The sequence below is a fragment of the Chrysoperla carnea genome, chromosome 4 (genome assembly GCF_905475395.1).
Source record: "Chrysoperla carnea chromosome 4, inChrCarn1.1, whole genome shotgun sequence".
Classification (NCBI taxonomy): Eukaryota; Metazoa; Arthropoda; class Insecta; order Neuroptera; family Chrysopidae; genus Chrysoperla; species Chrysoperla carnea.
In genome coordinates, this window is record NC_058340.1 from 69,996,359 (window position 1) to 70,017,943 (window position 21,585).

A 21,585-nucleotide genomic window follows, 5' to 3' on the forward strand; every position below is an offset into this window, starting at 1 on the left:
TTAATGATGCGTTTTGTAACGATTAAAAGAAAATTGTTTTAAGTTAGTTTAAAGTGGAAATATTTATGTTTTACAAAAAATAATTGCGATAAATTTTTACAGTATTAAATTTTTTAATTGAAAAACAATAATTAAGGGACTTCCATCGAATAATTGATTTTGAGAAGAAACAGTTGTCTTCTCAAAGATTTTATGTTGTTCAATTTTGTGGCTGTTTTGAAGCCACAAATTTTTGTTTGAAAAAATTTTATTTTTTGTATTCAGTCCGTTCTTATTCGATGATTCTTGATAATTTTATTATCACCAGAAAATCAAAAAACACCATTAAATAAATTTTCTTTAGTGATGATAGTTGATAGCTGTTTATTTTCAATTTTTTATTTATCCTAGAAATAAAAAAATAATAATATTTTTATTATCTAATTTTTGCGAAAATTTCTTAATTTTAAGAAAATCTACTATTAAGGTTATCCGACCACTACCGTCATATATATGTATATCAAAATGGTAGTTTTAATTACCTCTATGACATCGTCATTGAGGCTTGACCATCGATTTCATGATAAAGATAATTCGTGTAATTTTTTTTGCAAAAAATTTGTTTGAATAATCAATTTGCTCAAGTGGGAAAATTTGGGATAGTTCACTTTTTATGACCAAAGAATTTTATTTATTAATTTGACGGTAGTTTCGAATACCCCAGAAATAATTGTTTGAATTTTTCATAGAAAAATTTATTTTTTTGACTGAAATATTTTAAAAATTATAGATCAGACGACTTGAACAGAAAAAAAAGGAATGGCAGAATATAAACTACCCTTTTCGATTATTCAAAACATAGTTTGCGAAATTTTATGTGGTTGTGTTCTATAATGCAGAGGGCTAGAAAAAAGGTTAGATTTAAAACCAATAAGATTTAAAGGAAAATTTTTATTACAATATTTTAAAAATAACAAAAAAACTTTTCTCCGAAACATTTTCCCGCTAATTTTAATAAATTCGACAGAAATCAAAGTTGAATTTCGAACAAAAGTTAACTCGAACAAACTTAAAAACAAAAATTAACTCAAAAATAACTCGACTACGAACATGAGCTATTTTTAAGCCCTCTGCAACAGCTAAAACCGCATAGAATTTCGCATTGCGCACTAGGAACTATTCTCTATTTAGAATAATTCTGAAGTGAATATCAATCGCCCGATTTAATACAGGTTTAAAAAAAAATTAATTTATAAAACATACAATTTATTTATTTATTTTAAAAAATAACAAATTTTATTATCATAAAACAATCTTCGACGCAGCAATCATATGAGGAATTTTTTTCGTAGAATACAACATTTTTCAATTGTTACAAAACAAACTGTTTGAGAGTAGAAAAAAAAATGCTCTAGTAATTACTAGAAGCTCGCGACAAACAAAAAAACCCGCTATATAAATTTTTTTATCGTTTAATATTGTGATGATAAAATAATTAAAAAGATATCGATAACTAAATTAGTAGTATGTTCAGATAAAATGTAATAATAAACAGTAGTTTTTTAAAGGTATGGTAACAAAAATAATTCAGTATTATCGATATATTTTTCTAGGATATTGTACCCAATCCCTTTCTTTTTATCCGACTGAGCAACGCAAAAGAGTGGTAATGTGTGTATCAGACTATGCCTGTTCCTATGTGGTATACTAGAGGCCCAATGCGTGAGCCAATTTTGGCGTCATATTGTGAAAAAGAATGTATATGTGTTTCTATGTGGCACACTAGAGACCAAACACGTGGACCGATTTTGATGATTCTTACGTAAATCGATTTTTCTTAACTTTGTGAGTTAAGAAATTAAGTAACTACCTACTGAAGATATGGCAGTAATACAAATTTAATATGGCGACTACCAGATGACATATTGTGAAAATATGTCTTCCTATGTGGCACACTAGAGATCAAACGCGTCGGCCAATTTTGATGATTCTGACGTCAATCGATTAGTCTTGACCTAACGAGTGCTACTGAGGATATAGCAGTAATGAAAATTCAATATGACGACCAGCAGACGCCATATTGTGAACAATAATGTATGTGTGTTCCAACGTCGGTCGATTTTAATGATTCTCACGTCAATGGATTTGTCACAACCTTGCAAGTGCTACTGAAGATATGACCGTAATGAAAATTCAATACAGCGACCACAAGACGCCACTAGCAATTATGTATTTTACGAAATCCTTGCTGTGGCAATTAAATTTCCACTTAATCGAAGTTTGTATATGGAAAATTTTTAATTTTATCAATTGTGTATACCTCTAAAAGGTATCTCATTTTTGCACACTTAATTGATATCGATTTTATTAGTAATTAATAATACTCGCAAAAAATTATTTTTAATCTGTCTACTGAAATTCAGATAGTAACAAGATTCTGGGTTATTTCAATATATATCGTCATTATTTTGTTATTTTTCTGCCGTCAACCGAATAAGGGGTGTGGCGTGACATTAAGCAATTCCATTTTTTCTAAGTAGTTTTACAAAAAAACGACACAAGTAAAGTTTTTGCTTTAAAAAAGGAATGAATTTTGTAGTTTTCTTAAATTCTTATCAATATGAGTACTTTTTTGCTTAAAACTGATTGATTTGACTTTTTGACATCTATTAGGTAAGATCGATGAACGATCATCGGTACAAAAGCAATAGCTTCATTTCCTTCGGAAATTCGCTAAAATTCTAAAGATACAACCATATCAAACAAAATAAAGTAAAAAAACTAGTAACTTTAATGCCGGAAATGCCGTAGGACACAACAACAGGTATAGAAATAAAAATTTTAAAGCCAAAGTTTCAACTTACATTATTAATTACCATCCAATAGTATTTTTAATTAATAAAATAAAATTATTCATTAACGAATATTAAGTTTAAGAAACTAAACGGTTTTTTAATGTTCGAGAAACCAAAATTCAATTCAAACTAAAATAATGTTCTTGTTTGCAAAATATGTAACGAAATTTTCATTAATTAAACTGTTGTTGATTTTTTTTTTCAATACTCATCAAACTATTAATAGGAAATTTAGTGTGGAACACTCACTCGACCTCTATATATAGATACAAGTATTACGAGACATGAAAACAGAAGATTCTGGTCTCCAGCCTTTTCAAAAAAAACTGAAATTTAGAATGAAGGGTCTAGACGATAGAACAATCTCAAAACAGCGGAATTTGATATTAACAATTTGAAAAGGATTTGCCAGAATTATTTTAGGAAGTTTTTAAAGCTTTAAGTATCTCGCTACAGCCACTCTAAATGGACCTAGAGAGTTGAAGATTTAAGAACTGAACAAATCATTCAGACACAAATCTACCTAATATAAATATTATCGAAGATAATAAATGAGAACTCTAGGATATGTCGAAATAAATTTCGATTTTTGCCCCAATTTCCTAGATCAGTTTTTTGTATTTTTAAAATACGTATTTTCGACTACCAAGTAGCCATCATCAGTAAGAATTAGCTAGTGAATGTTACTCTTTGCTAATTCTTACTGATGATGACTACTTGGTAGTCGAAAATACATATTTTAAAAATACAAAAAACTGATGTAGGAAATTGGGGCAAAAATCGAAATTTATTACAAATCTACCTACAAGTCACAATAAGTATGTATGTATACGGAGGTCATTTTTCAATTGAAGAGAAGAAAATTTACACTTTATATTGCGCAAAAAATATAATTACTTTTTGTACTTATCTGTTATGTAGATTCTATTTGGCATTTGTACAAATTAAATTGAAAATTTTTATTTCAATTGTGTACAGCATGTACCATATGCAGCGATTAGTATTTTAAAAGGTGCATAGATAACCTTGCTAACAGCAAGAACAGAAATTAATTATTCAATCACTTTCTTTCAAAATTTAAGCATACAAAATTGATAATAGTATAATGTATGTAAAGATATGTATTTTTATAAGGATTTTTTATTTACGCACATTCTGCTACACCCTGTAGACATCAATTAATTTTAAGTATTCTGTTTTTTCAACGAAAATAAATAAATCTAAAATTTATATTTTTTATATTTTGCAAACAAGAACATTATTTTAGTTTGAATTGAATTTTGGTTTCTCGAACATTAAAAAACCGTTTAGTTTCTTAAACTTAATATTCGTTAATGAATAATTTTATTTTATTAATTAAAAATACGCACATTCTGCTACACCCTGTAGACATCAATTAATTTTAAGTATTCTGTTTTTTCAACGAAAATAAATAAATCTAAAATTTATATTTTTTTATATTTTGCAAACAAGAACATTATTTTAGTTTGAATTGAATTTTGGTTTCTCGAACATTAAAAAACCGTTTAGTTTCTTAAACTTAATATTCGTTAATGAATAATTTTATTTTATTAATTAAAAATACTATTGGATGGTAATTAATAATGTAAGTTGAAACTTTGGCTTTAAAATTTTTATTTCTATACCTGTTGTTGTGTCCTACGGCATTTAATCTAAAATTTATGTTTAAATTAAATATACTTAATGTTTGGAATTAAATTTTTCTCAATGAAAAATTTTCAGAATTCAAAATTTAGAGGACCTTGAAAAGATGCAAAGGCAATTTTATCTAACAACTTTGGTTTTTTAATTTTTCATCAAAAGAGCATTACAATAAAATGTTTCAAACAAAAAAAAACGATTGCCTATTTATAAAGAACAACTTTCTAATTGAATCTGAAAACTCGAATTGGATGCCGGTATAAGAAGTGTCCCTTTGAAACTAATATTTTTCGTTTGAAACATTTTCCTTGATTAAATTTATTTATCGAGTTTCAAGCATATGTCAACTTAAAAAAGTCATCCTGTCTATGGTATGAGAATAAAGGGCTGGCAAATATTATTTTTTCCCGGATCGGCCAAATAGCTAGACCGAGCTCTGCTAAGAGCAATATTTTTAGCTTGCTTATGGAAGCAAGCTTATCAGTTTCAGACCTTCTGAAAGAAAAAACCCCTTCTATAAACATTATCATAAGGAAAATGTTTTTAGTCATTATCTTAATAACAACCTTTTAAATTTCCAACCGTTATGCAATATTTTTTCTACGGAACCCTTAAAAATATTAAATAATACTCTATGGTTTACAAAACCTTTTAAAATAGTGTCGATGTTCATACTTTTTTGAAATTTAATCTTATTTTGTCTAGCAGACGAATAAATAAAAGTAGACGAATATTTTATTACAAGAATAATGACTTTTTTTCTTTTTATTTAACGACATGTAAAAAGATTCTATTACAATTTTTATCAGAGTATGCAAAAATTGGCACAGATGCGGCGATTATTACAAACAAAACTGATTTGATAAGATTTTTTTAACCACGTGTCTATGTCTGATAAGATTAGATTATCATTTAAAAAAAACTTGATCAAGTTAATCTTGTTTCTAGGTGTAACTAAAATACTACTTTTATTCTAGGATGTTGTATCAAAAAAACTAACACTTCCTTAAAGGTGATTGTAAACCTACAGTATTGTAAAAAAGTTTTGGTTTATTGCACGGTACATACATATAAACCAAATACATACTTTGTAGTGAAGTAATGAGTTACTTTTGACTTTAAAATATCAAGCAACTACAAAAATATATAATATATTGTGTACAAGTGATACTTATAAATTTGATAATATAGATATCGCTCTTCAATCATCAATATTATAGTCGTCTCTGTTCATCAAATGATGGATCTTCGATTAACTCATAATTAAATTAAAATTTTGTTCTTATATCACCGACTACTACGAGTTTGTCTAAATATTTTAGATAGTTTTTTATCACACTCTCTAGATTTTTTGATATAGAAATATCCAATTGAACAGGATAACCTATATGATTTTTTTCAGCCAACTTTGAAGGATGAAATAATAATAAAAAGCCCGGTGACCTAGGAATTTTCTGTGATTTTTGGAAACTTTGTTAATCAAAAAATGTATTTATAAATAATTAAGCAAAAATTTAAAAGATCAAAGATTCTCTAAAAACGTCATTTTATTTATTAAATTGCACTTGAAACACAATAAACGATTGTCTATATAAAATGTTATCAGTCATTGTGATAAACCCAAAAAAGTACACATTCCCCAAAATTATCTCTAAATTAATCTTTACAATTTCAAATATTTAAAGAATAATAAATAGATAAATTTTTAAAAACATAAAAAAATTCATCATATGATTGACTGTGTGTTTAAAAATAAAACTTTTATGTGAAATTTGTAAATATTTACCTGGATGACTGCGGTCTTCGCCTGCAGCGCTTATCAATTCAGCTTTTCTCAACCCATCTGGATTCAGCAATAGTTTCTCGTTTAATAATTGTAATTAGAAAATTTGTCGTAAAAACCTGTGGGAAGAAAGAAAAAAATAACGTTAAGAAAAATCATGACATATTTTTGAATTTTAGGGATCCGTACCTAAAAAGGATATAAAAATGTATTTTTAACACTTAGTTATTGAAATAGATACCACGATACTCGAAATAAAATTGCCTATACATCTATCTATTAGGTAGGATCGATGAATATTTTAAGAAATCAGTACAAAAGCAATAGCTCCATTTCCTTCGGCAATTCGCTAATAATACATCATATTAGGTTTTAATTATTATCAATATTTTAATTATCAAATTACAGTATTTAATTTAATATTACTGTAACATTAATCATTATAAAATTCTAAGTAATTTCAGTATAGGTATATTATATTGTTATTATCAATAATTAATAAATTATTAATTATAAACATATAATTTTTATAAATGATTTATTATTATAAACTATGCTTATAAATCTAATTAATTGTAGTCATTAACGATTCAGTAATTAAAACAATAGATATTAGGTACAGTAGAACCTCGACAACTATAAAAAAATTTCGTAATAAACGTTCATAATTTCAATAATTCTAGTTCAGTTAAAAGCTCCCTACACTGAAGTCCAACTTATAAGCGTTACTCTTTAATTTTAGCTTACCGAAAGAACTATAATTTGACTTTTCGTAGGGAAAATTCGGCCGTATAAACATATGTTCTATGCTAAAGTTTTGTATGCCATCAATAGATAAATTGCATGTTTTTAAATTTTATTTTGTTCTCGAAAGTTTACTAAAAATTACTAAGCAAAATTAAATTTTTTTTTAAATTGATTTTTCATGTAATTTTACAATTGAAAATGGTTTTACTAAACTATAAATTCAAAACACCAGTGACGTTCTACACATCGCTTTACTACCGCCACCTCACGGAGAAATGGCAAAAATATACGCAGAATGATAAATTGTTTGTATCTCAACTTGCGTTCACTATATTATAACGTAACTTTCCATAGAAACAAGCCGAAAAATGTGAATGTAGCGTAATTCCGATTGGTTAACAGCCTTAACGAGTGTAAATACGTCACAACCAATAACAAGTCGTTTTAAAAAAATTCAATATATTTTAGATGAATCATTTATATATTAATTTGAGGCAAAATTAATGCAAATTTCTTTTTTCTAGTTAAAATGAATAATGTATTAATTATTTATAAATTATATCTATTACGTTTGTATTTAAACGTGATTTTTCATAATTTTCCTAAATAAGTAAAACAATTTACTAGTTTATTACGACATATTAATATTTGTAATTATTGAATAGTAACAATTATTAAAATATGAATAAAGATAGAGATAATTTTCATAAGCAATTATTTGTATTATTTAACTTAAAAAATTACCATAATTAATTTTGTGTTATAATTAAATAAAAGATGTAAAATTAATTATTTATTTTCAAGGGTACTATAATTGATGCATTCAAAAAGAAAATTTTGTTTAAAAATGTCACAATTTTAAATACATCTATTGTTCTGAACAAAATACAGTCTGTGTTTTAAATCATACCCTACAGACTTTCGAAAATGATTAGCTTTCGGAAAAAATACGACTTAGAAATATGAAAACACGCTAGCTATAGAAAAAATAGTACTAATCACATAGTTAGCCTAAGTGACTAGTACTAAATCATTCTAAATCCAATATGGCGGAGAATTTACTTCTTATGAACTCCCATGATATAGGTATCAAATGAAAGGGTTTCCTAAGGAGAAGAATGCGAAATACATTGGTTGACAATACATTTTTATGGTAAGTATGATCTGATTTTCCCAACGCTTCCACTATATTTGATTTACCTACATAGCTTTTTCTAGAAAAAATATAGAAAATGAAAGATAGGAATTCGAAATAGAAGAAAGGTAGGCAAAAATGGCTTGAGCTTTGGACAATTTACATAAAAAACTTATGGCCAGCCAGATATTATTTAGTTTTTAAGGTTTTTGAAAAAATGCTGTCAAATTAGGTCATAAAATTGAATCGTACTTTAAATAAATAATTGTTTGACATCATAAATTATTTGTTATAAATAATAACATGCATGTAACTACTGACCCCCCTATCAGACCCCCGTTCATTTTACACCTGATATATTATATTATACCACGGACGTATATATAGATGGACAAGTAATATAAGTAGGCGTTTTATACAAAAATGCAAACTGTATGTAAGTCGCCACGATGTACCTTTCAAGGTCAAATTTAGATATGTTTGGATTTTATTAGGTGGTAACATAAGAATTTTAAGTTGGTATTATGAATTTATTATTATCTGATTGGTTCATAGTTTGTACTGGTTTGTACAGTTTATCTAATACCTTGTTTGTTTACGGATATCCTAACCAAATAGCTGTTGACGCTTTTAATATTTTTTTAAATATACGTCAAATAATTAGTTTTTTAATTTTGTGTTTCGCCCAAATTCATTATTTTTCCATTTAAATTAATAAAAATGTTCCAATTTTATAATTAATAAAAAGTTAGATCAATTAAATTTGTTTCTTAGTATCATTTTTTTTGTTTCCTTTATTTCACTTTTTAGTGTATAGTACATACAATTTCAAATGTAAATAATTTATATTTAAAACTTCCCACATTAAAATCATACAATATGATTGGATTTCAAGACAGCCAATGAAATTTAGTCACAACATGTCAGCTTACATACGGTATGCATTTTTTATAATGGTATTACTTGTCCATCTATATATACGTCCGTGTATTATACTTATCAAACAATAATGCACATGTCTTGAACACGCATAATTATCTCTAATTTATATAAATATTAATTAGATAACAAAATGCATTATCAAATAGCAACAATTCTTTTTTATTTTTTCAATTATAATGAATATTTTTAGAAATTTTTATTTGCAATATTTTTGAAATGAAAAGATTTTTTTTGGGAGGATCTAATTTTTATATTTTCTAAATATGAAATTTTTTTTGTACCATGAAAATACAAATAACAGTTTAATTAAATTTCGATTTTTCCCCTATTTCTCGGATCAATTTTTTCATGAGACACAATTAATGTCATCTAAATCGTAGCATCAATATTTGTAAGCGTTACAAACTTGGGACTAAACTTAGTATACCTTGCATATTACATATATGCATGGTATATATATGTCATTATTACATTTAATCGAAAGAAAATATGCTGAATACGGAAAAATGCTTTAACCAAAAGTTGTCAAAAGCAATAGAGAAAATTCGCCTGTGTCCATGACTTTGACCTACAATTATCGATAAACTTTAAGCGTATTTTCCTTCGATTAAATGCAATAACGACATATTTTTAAGTCGCAATGTTTTGAACAAAAATTGATAGTTTTTTATGAGAATCAACTTTTTTTTAGGTTCTAAGTTGTCTATTTTTAGTATCTAAATTGGCTATTAAAGAAATCCGAAGAACTATTTCAAATCAGATGTCAGAAATTCGATGTCCCCCATCAAACTTTTGTTTCAGTTATTTTTTAATTGGTTAACTACAAATTGAGATATTTAAGTGTATAAATTAAAATGACGCACCCTGTAGATAATCGGCATTACATTTATATAATAAAAATAACACATAAAAATTCGATAACATACCATTTTTAATAAATAGATAAAATAGGTAGTAATATCACAGATAAAAAAGAACACTTAAATAAGATACACTAAAAATTAAATACTGAACTAAAAAAAAATCACAAAAATTTAATGAAGCTTTTAATAAGAAGTTCTTTTTTTTTATTTAATATAAAATTTAAAAACAATTTTAAATTAATTTTCACGGCACATTATCATAAAAATTATGAAATAATATTTGTAAACGAATAAAATGCATTTCTTTTTAAAAATTATAACTAACATTTAAAATTATTCTTAATTCATACATAATTATCACAATAATTATAATTTTTGTAAAATTGTCAAATAAAAATTATATAAATTTAATATCTAAACTAATTTTGAATTCATCTCTCAAAATTTGTATGTGATATTTATATAGAAAATCAGGAGATAAATATTATTGTGACGTTATTTAGGATCCTGTATTTTAAAATTTTAATAAAGACATTTATTTATTAATAATATAACAAAGCTGTGATTTATAAATGCAAGTAATGAGTAATTTTTGGCTTTACAGTAGCACGCAACTACAAAAATATATAATATATTGTGTGCAAGTGATACTTATAAATTTGATAATATAGATAGCTCTCTTCAATCATCAATACTCTTACTATAATCGTCTCTGTTCATCAAATGATGGATCTTCGATTAACACATGATTCAATTAAAATTTTGTTTTTACATCATCGACAACCTTATATTTTTCTGATATTATAAACTACAAGATTGTCTAAATGTTTTAAATAGTTTTTTATCATACTCTCTATATTTTTTGATATAGAAATATCCAATTGAAAAGGATAATCTATATGATTCATCATTTTTTTTCAGCCAACTTTGAACGATAAAATAATAATAAAAAGCCCGATGACCTAGGAACTTTTTGTGATTTTTGGAAACTTTGTTAATCAAAAAATCAACTTCTATCTCTTACCGTTTAGAATCTAAATTGGCTATTAAAGCAACCCGAAGAATATGGTGTTTCCCCCCATCAAACTCCCCCGCCCATCAAAATTTTTGTATTACAATACGAAACCCTTCACTGCATATTTTGTAGCGCTATTTTATTAAATATTTACTTCGGCAATCTATTATTTTATTTATTAAGTTAAATCCGGAAAATTTATTTACTTTACCAAAAATAAAACAAATTGCGTATTTATCACCAAAAAAATTCAGGTTATCACGTGATATAGTCAGACATTCATCGAGATAAAAAAAAATATTATTTGGTAGGGAAAATCCGGATTTTTCTATCTTATGATTGAACTAGATTTTGATTAAAAGTTAGCACAGATATAAAATATACAGGTGTTGAATTAACAAGGTGCATTAAAATAATTCGCATATACCGCGTAAACTCGTAGCCAGAAATATCTGGTCGAAAGTGCTTTAGCATTTTAAACAATAGAATTATGTAGAACTGTTTTTTTTTTTTTTTTTTTTTTTTAAAGATCCTGTTGCGGATTTTAATCAATTTATATAAAACTTTGGAAAAATATACTTCACAAACAAAGTGAAAGTCTTATCGTTTCTTAAGGACGTTACCAAAAAATCACCTTTTCTAAGGACCATCTTTAAAATCGTGTATATGCATTTTCATTAATGCCCTCCTTTATAAGGTAACGAGGCTAATTTTCTTAAGGAGATATGCAAGGATTGAATAATACTATGGATTTCAATAAAACTTTATATACATATTTTTTGATTAAAAAAGTTTCCAAATATCACAAATAATTCCTAGGTCATTGGACTTTTTATTATTATTTTATCGTTCAAAGTTGGCTAAAAAAATGATGAATCATATAGGTTATCCTTTTCAATTGGATATTTCTATATCAAAAAAATCTAGAGAGTGTGATAAAAAACTATCAAAAATATTTAGACAATCTTGTAGTTTATAATAATACCATAAAAATATAACGTTGTCGATGGTATAACAACAAAATTTTAATTTAATTATGAATTCATCGAAGATCCATCATTTGATGAACTGGGACGACTATAGTTAGAATTTTGATGCTTGATGAGCGATATCTGTATTATAAAATTTATAAGCATCGCTTGCACACAATATATTATATATCTTTGAATATTATACCTGGGAGTTCCCAGAATTAAACGAAAAAATTTATTAAACTCTCATAAATTTTCCCATAACAATTCATTAAAAATTTGTATGCACAATTTATCCGGATATAATAATAAATTTATTTTATCAATGTCAAATATGGTAAAATAATAATAATTATTATTGTTATAATATATTTAAAATTAAAATATATAACATTGAAAATTAGAATATCAATGTTATTTTTTTTATTATAATTTGTTTAAAGATTTGTCGATTTAATATCAATGAAAAATTATGGAAAAAATAGCATTGGAGTATGCGCAAGAGTCTATTGCATTGATGTGTACACTACGTCATCAAACAGCGGGCTATTTAAATTTAATGTTAAGATTTTTCAAAACTATTTATTTTTATAATTTGTTATCGAAAAATTTTATTCTTATTTGTCGTCTACATTCATGAAGTTATAATAAAATTCCTCATCAAAGTTGAAAATAAGATACAAATAATTTCAATCCTAAATCTAAAATTGTCTTAGTGATCGTACTACCTTAACTAGTAGCCTCTCTTTTAAGATTATTAGAGTCTAGATCGAAGTCATGACCCATTTTCCGGGCTAGATATCGAACTGATTTTACATCATGTATGTGATCACAAGTCATCACAAGTAAAATTCGTGTACAACAGAATTAAATCGCATTAAATTATTTAAAAAATTTGGAATATTCCTAATTAAGAATTTATTATGCCTTATCACTTTTTTTTTTGAAATAAATGATCCATACTTTTAGTGAAAATGATTCATGTTAATCATTTTCTATCAATTTTATTCTTTTAAATTTAAATTTTTTTAAATTTCTTTATCGATTGTCTATCGAGTATTTTATTGAATTGCATAAGTCGTTTAGATTAAATTATTAATCTTTGAAAAATGTACCGGGATTTTGAAAATTTCTTATCAGCGGAAAATACGTTGACATAAATTTTAACGCATATGCAATGTCAGATTTTCATATGCAAATCATAAAAAAAATTACAGTCTAAATTAAATACATAATTTTGAAACTTAAGGTAGTACTATCGGTAATCGACTTTGCATTCAGAATTTAATGAAACTTGGCATAGTTGTCCATTATTATATCATAATTAACCAGTTAAATTTTGAGAAATGAAAATCTGAACGTCCAGTTTTGTGAAATAAAATAAAATCTGTGATTTCCCATAAGGATCAATGTTAAAATATCTTTTTTTCAATTCTCTGAAGGCCCCTAAAAATTTAACTGGTTAAGTATGACATAATAATGGACAACTATGCCAAGTTTCATTAAATTCTGAATGAAAAGTCTATTCCGATAGTACTACCTTAAGTATTATTTTTCTTTGACATTGAATTTTTCATTAATACCAATAAATATCAAATTTTTCTTATCTCGCTTTTATCACCTTGATAATGACAGTACAAGTTCTATGTACAGTTATATTTAGTACAGTCAAACTCCCATTTACTTTATCGCCTCGCATTTCCTTACCACAACTTCCTTAAATGAGATTAATATTTCAAATATTATGTTTTTTCCCAAAAAAACAACAATATTTTCGCAAAATTATTTAAATCAACTTTGACCTAATATTTCCCGGAGTGAAATTGCTTTTAAGAATAATTTTTAGTAGCTAGATGAGTTGACCTTATATATTTAAAAAAAAAAACCGCATTTACATTAAAAATGATTCATAATTTTTTATTTAACTCTTGAAACAACTGTTTGATTAATTAAGACGCCTTATTTTAATTAATATTTAATTTTTTTTTTAAATATATCACCAAATGTAGATTGTTAACGGGTGATTTTAAACTATTAACTAACTATATTCATTTTATTATGATGTAGCTAACGTGTGAATATACACGACATACAGTAAATTATTTTATTGTTTTTTATTAATTCTTAATTTATGGCAATTAAAATGTTGTTGCTTAATGTTTTTATTATTTCAAGCGACATTTAAAGCATAGAATGACAATCAATTTAAAATTATTAAATAGAACTTCAAAAAACAAATGTATCTTAATAATTTTTGAATGGAAAAAAACATATTTATTGGCAACGCGTACATTTATTAAACTCCTTGATTAATGCTAATCAGCCATTTTGAATCCAAATATCTATGTCTTGTATATATCCTTATCTTATTCGGACTTATTCTTACAATTTTCATATTCGCAAACATTTACGTAATTTAAAGCCGCCATATTTAGCCTTATTATAAAAATTAATTGAAGACCTTTCTCAAAAGCTCTATTATCAATCCAATCGCAAATTTTATATTTTGATTAACAAACCATAGGTAAATTTTTCGATTACTAAGTCAAGCAAACTCGAAGAAAAGGCAAATTTTAAGAGGGAAGATGTTTAATCGAAATTATAGGAAATAAATTTAACTACAATCTGTAGCTATAATTCTATAATCCCTTTCTGTGTTATTAATTTAAAAGCAAAGATGGTTATTTAACAAAAGTAGGCAAGTTTTGCAAGAACTCATAAATGCACTTTTTTTGCATGAAATAATTTACATTTCAAGTTTTAATTTACAAAGAAAAAGTTATTACGACTCATAATTATAAATATTCCATACATTAATTTTTTTTATGACGTAAAGTTGTGCAATCTTTAAAAAAACCCGATTGATTGTCTACATTTGTTTTTAAAAAATCCGTAAACAAATCTTTTCTATCAAAACAAGGATTAAACATAAAATATTTACAAGAAACATATTAAGCTAAGCATTGAACACGAAATAAAATACTTTAAGGCAAGCCTATCCTTTAAAGAACAGCTTAAAAAGGTTTCGAATCCCCTGAATTTGCTTTCACATATATGGAAGTGATCTTTTTCAAGCAGAAAAATAACAAAAAAAAAGTTAACGCTTTACATTACATTCCGATGGTCAAACATTAACCTATTGTAATGTATTGTATAAAACTATAAAAGAAGCCTTTATAAAAGACCTTAACTGTCTGATATAATACACAACAGGTATTTGACCCTTCTTCTTTGTGATCAACAACAAAACACTGATTGCATCCCCATATAATTCATTTTGACATTTTATCCCACTTTTTATTTTTTTTTCATTTCTACTATTTTCGAAAGATGTCACTTAAAATATTTAACTTAAGATGTTTTATCAAACTCAAGTTAAAGTGTTAATCTTATCAATACTATCCAATATTAATTTTTCTTTCAATTTTTATTAGTACAGCAATATATCATGCCGCGTTTTTCATTCAACACTACTGTTGTTGCTCAATTAAGTTGTTTCTATATTTAACAGAATTTCTGTCTCAAATTTAACCAGATATCACGTAATATTCGAGATTTGAAATAATGGGGCTGTCAATTAACCTCACTCTTTGACTTTATATTGATAACTTTAACTACGACTTTAACCCTAACCGAGGTTTGTACAAATCGGCCTTAACAATAATAACCCAAACTTACATAAAAAACTTTGAATAATAAGTCTGAATTTTAAATAGGTCGGAATTGCTGTCTCAAATTTAACCAGAGATATGAGAACTCCTTCATCTGACATCACGTAAAATTCGAGAGTTGAAATAATAGGGCCTGACAATTAATCTAACTCTTTGACTTTATATTGTAAGTAATTTCTTTTCTTTTTCGTAATTAAAAAGCAAGAAATTAAATTACTTTCTAGTAATTGCAATAAACGTTAAGTATTATGTCAAAAATATTTATGTTGGCAAAACAATAAAAATTTAACTATGACTTTAACCCTAACCGAGGTTTGTACAAATCGGCCTTAATAATAATAACCCAACCTTACATAAAAAAAAAACTTTGTAACATAAGTCCGAATTTTAAATAGGTCGCAGACTTATTGTAACTGACGCACATACAAATTGTATTTTTAAAATGTAGTTTAAAAATACGCTTTTCTTTTTGCACACACATTTTCTATTTTTGCAAGAGACCCTCCTACTTTTTCTGTTTTATTTGTAAATCAAGGCTGATTTTAAAATAAATAAAAAAATTTGCAATTTTTTTTCTTTTAAGTTAAATAGAAAGTGAATTTGCATGATTTGCATTCATAAGTGGGAGACATATGGTAATGAAATATTTAAATACAGGATAATTTTCAAATTACCCACTTTTTATAGTCTGAAAAAGTTTTATGAAATAAATTTTTTTGTACAAAAGTCAAGTACCTAATATACTGATAAAATAATTCTCTAATCAAAGAAAAAATCAAGGTCTTTTAATAAATTCATTATCAATTCATATATTCAAGTATTTCAACGTGTTACACCTTGAGCCTTGTTGTAGCTATAAACAAGCTTTTCCTTTAAGATTCCAAGCTAAAGTAGACTTAAAAATTAGTTTAAAAATATTTAAAATTAAATAAAAAATACAAACCTTTTCATGGGTATATGTATTTATTTTAAATAATTCCAATTGATTTTTTTTTTGTAATGGAAACGCGCGACTACATTCCAGGAAGCAATTGGATTTGGGCCAAGTTCGCTCCGACAACAAGCCCGAAAATAAATCACACAGCAACACTACACACTTCACAAACACACAACGTTTGAATTACAAGTGAACGAATTGTAATATTTTGCCGTTTGCCTCAGTGGCATTTTACAGAATTATTAATGATATGTTAAGTCTCCCCACCATACTAGTTACATCTATATACAGATTACATTGCCGTGTGTAATGTGGAAATTCTGTTTTTTTTTTTTTTTAATGTGGAAAAACTATTGATATCAATCTGTTTTTTTGAATGTTGATTTATGTACTTGACACTTAGTCTAGTTAACAAGTTCAGATTGATGAAATATAGAAATACTAATCATAAAAATATGTGTGATAGAAGCGTTTTCAACCAGTGGCGTAGCTAGCTTATCTCGCGCCCGGGTCACAATACATCTTTAGCGCCCCCTCCTCCATTCGAAAACCATATATTATAAGTAAAATATACTCGCAAATTAATAAATAAATCAATTCATAGGCTCAAGCTAGGTTATAAATTTGAGACAAAAAATGTAGTTGAGAAAACAAGACTAGATTTTGAAATGTATATGATCATCTAAAATTAGTTCAAAAGGTATCTATTATATATCTATAGCCAATTCGCCGGGCATTTTGCGGTGTCTTCTTACACGTATTATTGTATCAATAACCCATTTTTCACAAAGAGGTTTCGCTTTTTCTATTGCCTCATGTTAAGCCTCTATTGCCTCAAGGTTTATCATAATAAACCTTGTCTCGAATTTCGGCTAGTTATGCTGCTAATAATTCAAGATTATATCTAACATATTATTTTATCAGGCAAGTCAAGAAAGGAGATAATTTATGTAAAGCGGAGATGCCATAAAGTAGTGCTGACAGATACAGGTCGAGTTAGCTCCGCCAGTAGAGGAGACGTGCCATTTCTATTAAGAATATATTATTACAGTTTGATTTAAACTATTAGTGTTCCTTTTTTTTCTTTTTATTTACGAATTAACATTTATTATATGTTACTAAATTTAAAATATATTTTCCAGAAACAAACAAATCATTCTAGCCATTTATACTCTGTATATGGAAGTTATATGACGTTCATACGAAAGTTTTTTTATTAATTGTTCATAAAGTGAAATTATAAGAAATATATAGATTACATAAAATTATTTAATTTATTAAGTGATAATTTATTGTCATTTAGAAAAATCGAAAAAAATAATTTTTTTTTAGTATTATAACTTAGAATATATATTTCTAAGTATTATAACTAGAATATTCAATATTGCATAATATTATGTATAAACTTCTAAGAAAAAAAAAAACTAGCCGGATTTGAGCATGCTAAAATCGAATAACAGATTTTCGTTCCTTTAAAACGTTTATCTTCTTGCCAAATACTGTTGAATTTAAAGAAATTTTAGTTTTACCCATCTATGCTCAAACGAAGTTCGCTCTAGTCGACGTTCGTTATCTGGAGTAATTTCAAAGTATTGAAAATTGAAAATTTTGTTTAATTATTTAGCTTTAGATGTTTCGAAAACCGAGGCAGAAAGCGAAAAATTGTATTATTATCTGTCGTCTACATTCATGAAGTTATAACAAAATTCATGGTACAAATAATGTAAATCCTAAATCAAAAATTGCCTTGGTGGTCGTACTATCTTAAAAGACATGAAATACCATATTTTCAGATAAACTTTTTTCAATGAATACCCTCAATTCCAAAGGTTTATTATGGCACATATACTTATAAAAGATTTATTATCAAAATTTATCTAAATAATAATTTATTAGAATATTCTGGAATTTACCAATATAATCTATAACTTGATATAAATCTACAAGTTTCTCTAAAATTGCTTATGTAATACAAATTTTAAACATAATAAATTATGTTAATATATACGTTTAATAATTGCAATTTATTAATTTTATGCAAAACTAAATATTTAATTTCAGGGCCGGATTAAAACCTAGACAGAGTGATCAACTGGCACAAAAGAAATTGAAAATATTTTATAGAAAGAAAATTTAATAATATTATTTTAGATTTTTACGTAAATTTAGCAAATTTTGTATTTTGGAAAAACCTTTTACCAATTTTACATTCAATAATGGGTTCTTGACATTTCATACAGTGGTGGATTTACACTAGGGGCAGTCGGGGCTAGTGCCCAGGGCGGCAAATTTTCTAGGGCGGCAAAATTTGGAATGTGAGAAAATATTTTCTATACAATATATAATTAACTAATTCTTTTAAATAAACATTTTATTTTTCAAGAAATATAATTTATGCATTATGTATCAAATCAAAATTTTGTATATTATAATATGGGAAATTTAAGTGAAAACTATTAAAATAGTTTAATTTATTTATTTCCATAAAGGTTTGCAAAAATACAATTTGATATTTTTATTTTCTGGAATTGATAAATTAATATAGTTTTTTTGAAGAATTAAAAATATTTTCAAATTATGTATGTCTTTTTGATAACAGAAACTTTAATTGATCAATGAATTTTCCTAAAATTGGAGAATTATCAAATAATATTAATTAATTTTAATTTAAAAGAACAGTAATAATAATATGTAATACATAATAAATTTTCTGCAATTAATTAGTTATTCTAATTTTTTAAAAATAAGGTATCAAAACTATTAAAATAAAATTTCAGTCATAGGGCGGCATTTTCTAAAGTGCCCCAGGGCGGCAGAAATTTAAATCCGGCCCTGATTTCATATGATCGGATTACTGTTAAGTCGGGAAAAACTTTTAATATATCTAGAAACTAGACTTTTAATAATTTTTTAACAGCAGTAGCTATAGAATGCCAAAAAATAAAAAAATTAGTTTGCAAATGGTAATATTGACCTGAAAATTTTAAATTGATAAGCACTTAATTGCATCTCAATTGTTACTAGACAAAATAAAATACTATACAGGAGATTCTGTAAAAATTGATGGGAATAATGACTTCAAAAATAAAACCTCAATAAACTTTCAAGAAAATTCGATTAACTGATTTATTTAAACCCCCTCTTTCTTCAAAAGTTCCACAAAATTCAAAGGAACTTTTTTCCTTATGTTTTAAAAAGCAATGAGTTGAAAACAAGAAAATGATCTTAAAAATTTACCTACTTTTCATTTATTAAAACATTAATCCTTTTCATAAAAAATATATTAAAGTATTTCGATTTACAGTCGAAAGAAAATTGTAAGTAGGTATTAAATCTAAATAATTATAATATTTTCTTTTTCATTGTAAAAATGTAAAAATACACTTACTTGAAGTTGGCCGCAAAAACTTCTTCCAAAGGCAAAGTTCCGGGGTCTGCTTCCCAAAAGTTGTGTAAATTTTCCATTTATGTCCTCTCATTTTTGCCGGTCAATTTGCGTTTCGTAGTTTATTTTCGAATTATGAACTGATAAACAGTATTTTTTTGTTGTCAGACTTTCACGATTGCAAGTGAATGAAAATCAACTTTCGAGTTTTGAAACTGCTTGTATTCATAATAAAGATTTAAAATAGTCCTTGATATATTTGGAAAAACTCTGTATTAATAATGTATCTGTACTTAAGAACAAACATGTCACGCTTCTGGGTGGCCTGCTTTATTCTATTTATTATTTTATTAATTTAAGAACATAATTTAAAAACAAAATAAATTGTTTACAATAATAGTATTCTTTAAAGGTACATAATATCATTTATTTTAATTATAATCATTTTATTTATCACAAGTTTAGAAATTAATTCTAGATAATTCGTCTAAACTAGCTAAGCAATTCAGAGCTGTCCTTATGTAATTTATTTTATATGTCAAGATTACATATAGACTTATATTTAATATATAGACCACCAAAAATATTTTGGTGAGGGAGCAATATCAACTTCATGGGCATTTTTTAACCGACTTCAAACAAAAAGGAGGAGGTTATCAATTCGACTGTATTTTTTTTCTTTATGTTTGTTACCTCAGAACTTTCGAGTGAGTGAACCAATTTTGATGATTCTTTATCTATTTGAAAGCTTCTCGTGTGGTCCCATTTCATTTTGATTGAGTTATGATAACGACATCCATGATAAAATCATAAAAGTCTTAAATTTGCATTAAGTATGCACGACAAGAGGACGAATAGCTCAAAATCACGCAAACCGATTTCGATGATTCTTTTTTTAGTGATAAATTAGTTAGTGCACTTCAAGTTCACTAAAAATCACAACATAAAAAAAAACTTTTAAGAAAAAGAAAACCGACTTGAAAAGAAAAACAAAGATAACTACTCGTGCTTTAAATCGTCAAAAATATATGATTTTTGGAATTTTTTGGGGTCAACATTATTACTACACAGTTCCTAACACAATTTTTTTAAAAATCCATACATTTGCATAAAATTTATTTTCAATTTATATTACATAACATTTGATAATAATTATAAATATTTGATGAGTTCTGATGAAACAGCAACAATAATAAAAAAATTGTTTTGAACACTTTAATTTTTACGAATATTTCTCAGTATAGTAAATTATTATAAAAAATATATATTTAATATTTGGTAACTGTTTAAAAAAAACAAAATTAATATACATAGGAGGAAGGGGGAAAGTGAACCAAAAAAATTTGTATACCAGGCAGGACCCCGAAGGTGCAAGGAATGGGCAATTTAATTCGTATAGCGGAAATGTTTAGATCAATCATGAACCCAAGAGAGATTGACGAATTTTGCTATAATATTGGGTGGGCTGAATTAGACAGTCCAAAAACGTTGAAAAATTCAGAGTTCCTAAGACTTTTTCAGAGGGTTGTAAGACTTATTAAGACTTTCTTCAAATATTTTTTCCATCAGGGCAGGAACAGTAAAATCATATCGTATACTTTTTATGGCTCCTCTTTTTTTTTTTTATTAAAGAAAAAATG

The 21,585-nt window shown here is 26.2% G+C and overlaps 1 long non-coding RNA gene across 1 annotated transcript; it reads right to left on the minus strand.

Annotated features, from left to right (window-relative positions):
• Positions 1 to 88: 88 nt before the first annotated feature.
• Positions 89 to 16,776, minus strand: LOC123299354. The gene is made up of 3 exons (XR_006535312.1): positions 16,567 to 16,776; positions 6,283 to 6,398; positions 89 to 386 (listed from the first exon to the last, which is right to left on the minus strand). It is a non-coding gene; the product is annotated as an uncharacterized LOC123299354 (long non-coding RNA).
• Positions 16,777 to 21,585: the final 4,809 nt, after the last annotated feature.